Source organism: Aphis gossypii, unplaced genomic scaffold (genome assembly GCF_020184175.1).
Source record: "Aphis gossypii isolate Hap1 unplaced genomic scaffold, ASM2018417v2 Contig00772, whole genome shotgun sequence".
Classification (NCBI taxonomy): Eukaryota; Metazoa; Arthropoda; class Insecta; order Hemiptera; family Aphididae; genus Aphis; species Aphis gossypii.
In genome coordinates this window covers 21,486-34,136 of record NW_026083275.1, presented here as the reverse complement: position 1 = coordinate 34,136, position 12,651 = coordinate 21,486, and the positions used below count along the sequence as shown (strand labels likewise).

General features: G+C 29.7%; 1 long non-coding RNA gene and 1 pseudogene across 1 annotated transcript; both read left to right on the top strand.

The window, feature by feature from the left end:
• The first annotated feature begins 1,644 nt into the window (after positions 1-1,644).
• LOC126555272 (uncharacterized) lies at positions 1,645-4,371 on the top strand. Its single transcript, XR_007606801.1, has 3 exons — positions 1,645-3,378; positions 3,452-3,620; positions 4,306-4,371. It is a non-coding gene; the product is annotated as an uncharacterized LOC126555272 (long non-coding RNA).
• A 1,097-nt stretch (positions 4,372-5,468) lies between these two features.
• Positions 5,469-7,640, top strand: LOC126555268 (uncharacterized; annotated as a pseudogene).
• The last annotated feature ends 5,011 nt before the right edge of the window (positions 7,641-12,651 follow it).

Genomic DNA, 12,651 nt, shown 5'->3' with positions numbered 1-12,651 from the left:
ATAGAACTTTGGCCGAGTACTTAAGACATTATGTGGATAAGAATTTAAATAATTGGGATCATTTGTTACCATATGCATTTTTTATATATAATTCAACGGTACACACATCAACTAATTTTCAACCATACGCGTTAGTGTATGGGCGTACGTTAGAAATACCGATTAATTAAAATCCGAGCCAGAGCCGCAATATAATTATGATGATTATTTATATGATTTGAAACAGAGCATGCAACTTGCAAGTGTCACATAAATTAGCGAGAGAGAAGTTAATTGAACACAAAGTAAAAAGTAAGGACCGATATGACAAAAATGAGAATCATGTAAATATACACGTGAAAGATTTAGTACTTTTAAAAGATAACGCACATAAAAACAAACTTAATTCACTATGGTTAGGACCATATGAAGTAATTGAAGTAATAGGAGATGAAAATATAGTTATACAACGTGGCCGACGAGGCATTACCGTACATAAAAATAATGTAAAACGGTATTATAATGATAAAGCAAATGATTAATTAAATATAAAATTATAGTATAAATTAATAGATTAAGGAAGTTTGTTTAAAAAAAAAATAATAATTAATGATATGTAATAAACTAACAAACCATATAACTAGATGTTATTAAGTAGTACTATAATGAAGGTATAATTTTTACTTTTAGATTGGTGATGATGGTTGGACTTAACAGTGCTAATGAAATAAATTCATCGGAATATTATACATATGTACCCTATGAACAATCCAAGGTTTTTTATTATGAAAATTTAGGCCCCACTAAGGTGATAGGAGCAGAGTATAAACTGGTTACGTATTTTTCACTTAAGGAATATAATACAAAGTATGACTTATTAGGTTTGAAAATGAAAAATATAACAAATATATGTACTGACAAACGTCATATAGATTTGTGTGGGAAATATCAAATAGTAATAACTGATTTATATGATGAAATAACTAATCAAAAGGAACGATTGTATATGTCATTAGGAGGTAGTGTTAATCAAACCGATGGTTATCAAGAAAATAAACGAAACAAAAGGGGATTAATAAACTTTGTTGGTAACGCCATGTATACATTATTTGGTGTATGTGATGATAAATGTGCAAAGAAAACTAGAGAAGCAATCAAACAAACAGAGGAGACAGGAGCTAATATTTTACACATAGTGAAATCACAAACAACGGTAGTAAAAACAGCAGTTAAAAAGATTGCTAGTTCACTAAATCAAACAGAGGCACTATATAAAGAAATATCAACTAAAGAACAAAAATTACATGAGAGAATGATGCAATTACAGAATATAACTGATGACGTATTAGATTTACTATTGGCTGACGAAGTCCATAATCTATACACTATAATAACTAATCAGTATGCGTATGAAACCTCAACGTTGGAACAGATAATATCAGCTGCAAGAGAGGGGTTAATACATCCAAGTCTTATGACACCACAAGAACTTGCATTAACATTGAAAACAGCAGAACGAACAATTAAAAAACAATATGCTATACCTATGGGAACAGAAGCATCAGAATTAAGTGAATTTTTAAAAATAACAAAAATAAGCGTATACTATGAAAATGAACAATTGGTATTTATTACAAGAATACCATTGGTTGTCGACGTAGAACTTTCATTATATAATATAATACCTATACCAATAAAATGTGTTGAAGACGGAGTTGACTCATGGTATATTTCCACAAATACATATACTTACGTTGCAATAACTAAGGATAGAAAACAATTTACTACCTACACGGAAAAGAGATAAAGGATTGCATTGAAACAGCAATATGCAGAATATGCAAGGCTACACAGCCAATGTTAGATAACAATGATAATACACCATGTGGAATGCAAATATTTAAAACACCGGATGCATTACAAACGGGATGTAGTAGCAACAAATTTCCATTAGTTAGAAACATTTACCACAGAATTCTTAATAAAAACACATGGATACATGCTGGAGATGATACTTTAACAATAAGTTGCACAGATTTACCCGAATCGTTCGTTCAAGAAGTTAAGGTTTCAGGTGCAATAACTATATTAGACATAAATTGTCAAGTATTCACACGTGACGCAGTGTTGACTCCTATAGAGGATATTTCGAGTACAAATTATAAAGATTTTGTACCTAATACTAAAATACAGAATATATTTAATAAAATACCTGAACATATACATAAATATAAATTGAGCGATGTATGGAATAATACAACAAAAATACAATTAACAGATCTGCATAGTGTGTCAAGGTCACTTGATGAGATTCAGCAAATGATAGACGAGGAAGTTATTAGAGAACAAAGTCAAAAACACCAGTTCATACATTCGAATCTTTTGTATGTTACAATAATTTTGGCTATACTAATGTGGTGATAGTGGCTTTTGTTGGCACACTATCAGCCAATAACTTACGAGCTTCGATCGGAGCTCGAAGTAAGAAAAGGTAATTACTACAAACAACAACAAGCTTGACAAATAAAACTTTTTATTTGTAGAGAAACAACGAGGGTAAACGTATTTTATAATAAAATAAATAAATACAGCGGTATGAAAGGGTATTGATGCTCGCGGAGACAAAAATATACGCGCGGCGTGATTTTTGCGTTGTCGTGGAAAAAACAAAGTTCACAGTTCGGATGTCGACAAAAGAGTGCCAAAACGGGAACCGCGAATTCCGCGTAACGGCCGTAACGAACCGAGAATCGCGGACGGTCGCTCGTACGGGCTGGCGGGGGGAAACGCGAGATCGCGCGTCGCTAAAATGCACATACATAGATATAACACACAAGACACATAATACAATAATATAATAATACAATAATACGATAATATAATAATACAATAATTGTGCGCTAACGCGGCGACGATGTAGTACGCACTACACTGCGTCCGCGGTGTAGTGGTGATAACCGTATCACCACATTACTCCCCCTCGGCGAAAAGAAAAAAATTTCAAACGGAATTACGCGCGTAGGAATGGTCGGCGATCGGGTCTTCACGCGGGATGAAGCTGGTTTGAGACGGTCGATGGAAATCCAGGCTGTCGAATTGTCGCGTTGTACCTTGAAAGTTTTTTCGCGGCGTTCCAAAACGGCGAAAGGTCCCTCGTAGCGCGGTTGGAGCGGCGGCCTGACAGCGTCGATTCTTATGAAGATGTGGCTTACTTGGTTCAGGTCGGCGGGCACGAACGTAGCACGTCGTGCGTCGTGGTTCGTACCAGGTGTATAGCGCAGTTGGCTCATTGATTTGCGAAGCGATGCCACCAGGTCGGGAACCCGCGGTTCGGGCGGCGCGTGGTGGAAAAAAATTTGGAACACTGATAAGTGATATTATTGTTATCAAACATTAAGTGTGGGTGCAATTAAGATTTTTAAAATTTTTAACGATCTGTAGAAGTAGAATTTTGAAAAAATGATTTTTCCAGCATCATTTGAGTATGAAATAACCAAAACTCATGATAGTGTCGTTGAATTAAGATGTAATGCCAAATCAATAGATGAAATAAATACTTGGGTTGATGAGTTTGGAAAGTTAAATAATACCCATTGGAACTTCCGATCTAGTGTTCCAAACGGAACAAGAATAGTGTGTTCGTAAGTAATGAATTATTATACTTACACAATAGCATCTTAAGGTATTGTATAGGTATTAAAATAAAAATTTTTGTAGAAAAAAATTTGTTTGCCATCATAGTGCATTTCAAAAGCCTAGTAGAGATGACAATAAAAAAGGCCTCTCAAAAAATGCTGATTGCCCAGCAACTATAAAGGCAACAGTAAAAATAGACACTATATCTACAAGAAAAAAGGATCCATTCATTAAGGCTGAGTTAAATTAAGTTTATTTATTGAACTATTAATGTTTAAATGTCTTATGATAACCATAATAATTATTTTAATTATAAATTATGTATCACTATTTTATAAAAAGATCTGTTTTCCTATGCTTATTGCCCAGTGCTTTTTTGATAATTATTACAGAATCAGTATATTTCTCGTTATTTAATTTTTTAGTATAATTTTATTGGGTAATCTTTTAACATACTATTCTAAGTTAATGTTATTTTACAAACAAAGTTTTTAGAAGTGAATTTAGGTTTTTACTCTCATTACTACATACAATTAGATTTAACTTACACTTATATCTACTATACCTAATAGTATTTTAGTATAAATATACCTATAAGAAATTGACAAATATTAACTACATTGTTTTTTTAATTTTTTTTTTATGTTTCAAAACTACAAAACTGCTGTCCTTGTTCATACTTCATCAAAGATAAACTACATTGTCAACGGGTCAATGCTTTGAATGTTTGAAGAATTTAGTTTAATGGAAACAAAATGTGAATTACATGTTTGTATTGTGATTATTTTAATGTATACATTTTCAAATTAAGAAGTAACAAATTAAATAATGTGGATATATTTAAAAATGTCTTAGTACCTATTTAATGTGTTAATGTTTTTTTTTTTTTTTTTTTAACAAATTTTGGAAAGAACAATACTATTTTATAATGCTGTGAATAAATATTTGTCTATATGAATTTGTGAGTTATATTTGATGTGCAATATACATTATACATACATGCTTTATAGAAAAAATAAATGATTGAGTTTTATTATAGGTGTAACTTGTACTATTTTGGTAAGAGAGAATAAATAATTACAACATAAAATTTTGGAAAGTTGAATTATTACAGCATAGACTACAAGTTATACAATCAAGAAACTGTTAACAACAATGATTAAATCTCATAAAAAAACATAAATTTTTAATTATAAATAACTTTATAAACAACAGTAAAAAGTGGGCAAGTGGGTACCGTTCAGCTGTACATTAGGGGTGGGGTTGACCTCGGACTAGGGTAGGTTAAATTTGAATGCAATGATAGGTATCATTGTATACGAAAAACGATTCTGAACGAAGATGATTTGTCAGCCTAGGATATAATTTCCAGTGGTTGGAGAAAAAGGTGGTTTATGTTTTAATGACCTGAATACACCAACATTTAAGTTCTTTTATAATTATTGTAAGCTAAACTTATAAAAAATCTTGTATTAAATTTTCAACTCTGAGCTACTTATACAAACATTTTTATAAATTATACCTACAAAATAATTTGCAAATATTCATAATTTTGACAAATTTTTGTCAAAATTTGAACTTCAAATGCTAATAAAAAAAAATTGTGCCTATGTATTCTTATAATTTTTTAATCACTATAAGAATAACACATGAGGAACTTTGTATAAAATTTTCAAGTATTTTGATAGGGCCAAAAAAATTTTATCGACACACATCATTGTAAAATCAATACATTCATCACTTCGTTCAGAATCTAAAATGCAATAATAAAACTATGATAAAATAAATACTGAAATAATAAACTTTAAGTAACTTTTTATACAAAAAACCAGGGCTTATAAAATGTCGCAAATATGGATAGACCAATAATAAAACCTATGAAGTTACGCCTATTGTGTTTATTTGTTTCATCAATATTTTGTAGTTATTTAATATACATCTTACAGAGAGGTTTAGTTTGTTCCATTGAAATAAATGATAACCATACACACAGTATAAAATCGGCCGAGAGTCTAAGATTCCTTCCAGCAGACAATAATGTTAGAGACATTTTCAATGTATATTTTGACAGCGGAATGGGTATCGCAGAAGCGCAAAAATATCATGAACAGTTAATAGAGCTCAAAGAGGACTTTATGCTAGAAAGTTTAGCTAATGGTAGTATAAATCCATGCTACAGGACAATTCGCAACTGACATGATACTTGGAGAAATTTGAATCTGGGACCACGTACTGACAAGGGATTAATTGAGGTAACCTTTTAATAATTCTAACTAAACGTACTGCACAAAATAATATAGGTACAAAATTACTTTATAAAATAATTAATGTACTACTATGAGATTTTTACCAATATTTTTTCAGAAACTGAAAGAGAAACAAAAAGTTTACAGTGAAAATGGTATAACCGTTTTATTTAAAGAAAACCCATTTTCTGTAATTGTGGTAACTCCGATTATGAGAAGAGCTTACCAAATGAAAGAGGCTCAAGAAATAATATTTGTTGATAGCACTAGTGCATGTGACCCACAAAATCATTCAATTACATTTATTATGTGTCCAAGTGCAGCAGGAGCAATACCTCTGGCAATAATTATAACAATGGGTCAAACTTATGAAAGTTATTGCGAAGGGTTCAAATTAATAAATGAGGCTATTCCTGAAAGTTTTTGTGGTCGGGAGTATCCCAATATCTTTCTTACTGATCAAAGTGCAGCAGAAACAAATGCAATAAACCAAGTTTGGCCCAAAAGTAAAACTCTGCTTTGTACATTTCACGTTTTACAAGCAGTTTGGCGTTGGTTGTGGGATAGTAATCACCAAATTCCAAAGGAAAAACGCAAGCCCTTAATGAAAACCTTTCAAAACATATTATACGCAGAAAGGGTCATTGAAGCAGAATGTGCGTATAGACAAGGAATTGAAAACGTTGAATTTTCTCAGTGGAAAAAATACTTAGAAAATTATTGGTCATATAAAGAAGATTGGTGTTTGTGTTATAGAGATGGTACTTCTAGGGGACATGTGACAAACAATTATTGTGAAGTAGCTGTAAGACTTTACAAAGATCATGTTCTAGGACGAGTAAAAGCTTATAACGTTTTAGCTTTGATTGATTTGACAAGTACGGCTTTAGAAGGTTATTATAAGCGAAGATTAAGGGAATATGCTGATAGTAGAACTTCATCGACTAGATTAACTCTTCGAAAAATGATGAAAAAAGTTACTTTTTTAAATAAAGAAAAGATAATTCAAGAAAATGATCATGAGTTTTTGGTGCCAAGTGAAAAAGAACAAAGTATGTTATATTATGTAGATATCAAAAGTGGAATCTGTTCATGCCCTTCTGCCTTGGCAGGGAAATTTTGTAAACACCAGTATGCAATATATCAGTTTTTTAATATAAAATCGGTTAATTTTCCTTTAATAACTCCAATGGACCGCTATAATAGCTAAAATTGCATTTGGAGATAAAGTTCTAGATAAGTCTTTTTATGATCCATTTATAGCGGAAACCCAGAGAGAAGAAATGTATCAGAAGAAATAAATGTTAATAGTAAAGAAAATGATAAAAGCCATAATAACATCGAACAACACAGGACAAATTTTATTCAAGAGACAAGTACTAATAATAATACTAAATTTGAAAATGTGATAAATTTATTAAATTCTTGTAATACTTTGTATGGGTCATCACTAAGTGGTATTAATAAACTAGAAGAAAAACTTAAAAAAATTAAAACTCAAGGCCAACGGGAACACTTTTTGCACACAGCTGGTAACTGTATACCAACAAGACATAGAGATGGTGCTAGAATTAAAGTACAGCCCACTACAATTGCAAGGAGAGCTGTAGGTGTAACTAGGGGAAGCAAACGTTTATTAGGAGGAAGACCTCCAAAAGGTGAAAACGCTCCAAAAAAAGGAAAAGAAATTTAGGACTTAATATAAATTCAAACCAGCCAAATGCCAAGAGCCATGGATCATTATTATTACTATGTTTATTTTATAAAAATGTGTACTAAAATGTGACATTAATTGTAATATTATTATTATTATTTGTATGTATAACTTGACATTTGTATTATTATCATTATTATTTGTATTTATAACTTGACAGTTGTATTATTATTATTATTATTTGTATTTATAACTTGACATTTGTATTATTATTATTATTATTATTTGTATTTATAACTGATTTTGATTTTTTATCATAATTTTTGAAAAACTGACAAGTAGCTTTTATTTTTATTTTTAAGTAATAACTGTGTTAAGATGTATAAACTTAATAATTAACAATTTTAATTGCATCCACACTTAATGTTTAGACTAAAAAAAGAAAAAAGAAATTGAAATCAGATAATAATAATATCACTTATCAGTGTTCCAAATTCGAATTGTTATCACCAGTTAAATACAACCAATCAGAACTCGCGATTTGCCTATGGGTCTCTAGCAATGTATGGTATGCTTATATGCGTCCGCGGTGTAGTGGTGATAACCGTATCACCACACTATCTATTATATTAATAATAGCTATATATTATATACTATTAAAATGTAGATACGTTAGCAATCGCCAAGTGATTGATATACCAAGAAGATTGGCTAAATATAGATCACAAATACGAAATGTAAGAAGGGGGAATTTTCAGTGCCGCAACTACCGGGTGTGCAAGGTGTGCATTGCACACCGGCCCCAGGCCAATTTAGTATATATGTAGGCCCCCAAATCGATGTCTTAAAATTAATTTTTAACTGTGATTGTTGAAATTTTATTTGAAGTAAAAGAAATAATATAAAAAAGCGGGTAAGTAGGTACTGCTCTGCTGTACATTAGGTACCGTGTGGATCACTATTATATATTTTAGGAGTGTTAAATTTGAATCCAATGATAGTAATCATTGTATACGAATGACGATTCTGAACGAAGATAATTTGTCAGTCTAGGTCCTAGGATATAATTTCCAGTGGTTGGTGAAAAAGGTGGTTTTCGTTTTAATGGCCTGAATACACCAAAATTTAAGTTCTTTTATAATTATTGTAAGCTAAACTTATGAAAAATCTTGTATTAAATTTTCGACTCTTAGCTACTTATGCAAAATTTTTTATGAATTATACCTACAAAATAATTTGCAAATATTCATGATTTTGACGAATTTTTGTCAATATTTGAACTTCAAATGCTAATAAAAAAAATTGTGCATATGTATTCTTATAATTTTTTAATCACTATAAGAATAACATATGAGGAACTTTGTATACAATTTTCAAGTATTTTGATATGGCCAAAAAAATTTTATCGACACTTCAAAAAAAATTTTCAGAAAAATTGAAAATTTCAGTTGTCTATAAATAGCTCAAAAAAAGTCAAAATATTTTGAAAATTAAATCATGTAAAGAAAATGCCAATCTAAATAACTGGAAAATTTTTCTTGTATCTACGACTTATATTTTTTGAATAATAACAAATATTTAAAATCGTTTGAGGATAAATCGTTATCGTTACGATATTTCGTAAGAATTTAAAATTCAAACGCACTTAAATATTTTCCTATAATGATGCTTCGAGTTTTCTCTATAGATACTTGAAGGAAAACTTATGGAAAACTTAGTATTGTATTTTTAATCTTTAGTTATTAACACAACAATTTTTATGATTTCAACTTCAAAATTACTTGCGAATTTTCGCGTTTTCAACAGATTTCGTAAAAATTTGAACTATAAACGCTTATAAAAAAAAATTGTGACAAAGATTTTTAGTTTTTCTTAGCTACAATAAGAACAACTCATAAAGAACCTTGTATTAAATTTTCAAGTTTTTTTTGGTCATCAAAAATTTTTTACCGATACTTCAAAAAAAAAATTCGCATAAAAATCGAAAATTTCAGTAGTCTATAAATAACTCAAAAAAAATCAAAAATTTTTGAAAATTTAACTGTATATAGATAATACTAACATAAATATTTGGTGAAAATGTCAAGTATTTACAGTGATTAGTTTTTGAATTACATACAACCATATAAAAAAATCTATTTTGCGTAAAAATTCCCGTTTTTCCGTCATTTTTTTTTTTGTTTTTCAAAAAAGACACAGACACAAAAAAAACATACATCATTGTAAAATCAATACATTCATCACTTCGTTCAGAATCTAAAACAAATTTGATCATATTACATTTATAATTGTATTACAATAATACAATCAAATAACATCCCTAATTGTCTACTTGTTGGCAACGGCCTCAATATTTTGATGCAGATTGCATATTTAATAATAATTCTTAGAACAGAAAAACAGTTAAAATATAATAAAATACCATTGTTTATCATGCAAAATAAAAATAATTCCTTATATATAATATTTATTAGTTTTGTAACATTTCAAATTATTATACTCAACATTAGATTAAAAGTATGTTTGTGTAAAATAACTTGATAAATCTAAAAAATATTAAAATCATGTGTAATATTGTCTCTAAACAATTTAAATATAGGTAGTTTAATAAAGTTAGGTAATTCAATACCATCTGGATTCCATTATACATTTTTGAAAATTATATTTAGGCCCCAAATTAAGGTTTGCACACCTACTACATGATGTCTAGTTGCGGCACTGGGAATTTTGCTTCAGAAATATATGATGAAGTACCATTTAGCGCACCACCATCACCACGTTAATACTAATATTAATAATTCATTATTATTCGTAAAAAAAAAATAATAAATAATAACAAATAATATAAAAATAAGTATAATATAATAATCAATAAATATATATATAAAATGTAACATAGGATATAATTAACTAATATTGAATTGTTTATATTATTCAGAAAAGAAACACATAAATTCATAATCATGGACTTTGAATTTTCAATGGTAAAAAGAACGAGTATAGTAGTTATCTCTGGTGCTATATCAAATAGCTTGGAAAAATTTGAGGTTAGTAAGTTAGAAGGTAGACCTTTATTGCTACCAATTGACGAAAAAGCTAGACCCATGATAGAGAAAGAGTTGCAAATAGCAGTTAAAGAGATAAAGAGAATATTTGTGTGCAAAACAGAGTTACGAGATGCGTGTTTAGATCAGTTAAAACAAAGTTTAAATTCAACACGAAATAACTTAACGAGAGAGTATATTGATCATTATATCAGACAAGGAAATAAGGAAAATAATATAATAGTAGTATGGAATGGGCATTCGGATAAAACAATTCTACAAAGGTTAAATTTAGATTATCCAATGTTAAACATTACATGTTATGACAAGTATTTTAATAAGATTTTTTTTTATTCAGTTTGAAAAATTAAGCAATAGGGAGATTATTTTCAAAATAGATATAGGAAAATTCGATAAAACAGGAAGATTGTTGAACTTAGTAGAAACGCATGACAGAATATGTATAAAAAAACATAAAACTACGTATGCACATGACCCAAGATTGGATGTGGAATATACAAAGTGTATATTCAATTATGTGTTACAGAAGCAACAGTACGAAAATTTAATAAAACATTTTAAAACATAAATACTGTTATATCCTATGATTAAGTTTAGTTATTCAGTTATTTAATTTGGTATGTGGGTAGAACGTAACGTTCGTGTGTAATGTTAATTAATTATCCACGGGTTTATTTTATTATTTTAATTGTATTAATCAAGGTGAAGGAGATTTAAATATTAAAAGAAAACAAAAAATAATTATATTAATAATATACACTATACTAACATACTTTATATTGTATTCTTAATTGATTTAAATTTGATATAACTAACATTATTATTAAGCTACCAATGTAAAACTGAAATTGTAAGTGTAACTGAGTGCATTTAAAAAAAATTGTAAAGATTTCTGTCTTGCAGACATAAACCTTTTTTTTTGTGGGGAGGTGTTATGGGCTATGAGATATCTGTAAGATATCTACAAGATATCAAGGGTAAGTTAGTATGACCATGCCTCGTGTCGAGGGTAATGCGGATGCTACTATGACCATGACACGTGTCGGGATAGTAAGCGCACCAATAATTATAGTGCACTAATGATGCATTTGAGATGTTATTGCACATTCTCAAATTCGTGTCCGAATTTGCAACAACAACTACAAGGACACCTGGTTTTACCCAGAAGGCGACAACACGACGTAAACAAGAGACGCACCACAATATATAAGGGAGCCCGAAGACCAGCAACGGCAGATGTACCAAAGCTATCAACAACTGAGCACTTTCACGTCACTCGGCCACTTATTTTGTTTGTTACATGTATTTTATTTATATGCAATAAAGACATATTTCGTTATTAAGTTTAACTTTCATTCAAAGTAACCATTTGGATTCAAATCTGATACTGGCACGCAACAAGTTGAATTTATTTTCAAACAATTTTGATAACCAATGGATTTATAAAATAAATGTGTAGACTGTAGGGAGCCGACTCAATGCATAAATCTTGGGAGCCAATTAAATACGTTAAAATGATGATTACCTAAATTGTCGAATCGCCGATTCAATAACTCCAGTTTGGTGTTCACGCCGTTCACGGTCAAATCTTCATTAGTCTATAAATATAAATACGACATAAGTGTTGAATAAGTAACATAGTCGAACATAATACAAACAAAATTCATTATATCAATATAAAATATTGTTAATATCATTGTTTTAATTGTTACAAGCGTTAACAGATGTAAAAATATTACAGTTGGGTTATTAATAAATAACCAGATTTCAATTCTTTTGCTATTGAAATGTAAACTTTCAAAGAAAATTATTACATGAAGTTTAGAAGAATGGTTCACACTTATGTCTGAATCTAATTACAATTCAATTATTAAATTTGCACACCAAATGAAGACGTGTAAAAATAACTGATAACTTTTCATATTCAATCAATGGTAAACATAGTTTAATTACCTTGCATATAAACGAAAATAAATTACATTAGTTTGACAAACATTGACTTCGCCCGTCTCAAGCAAATACAAAATTTGATCTAGTAGACTATGACACTGGCTGTAGTATTAACATACTT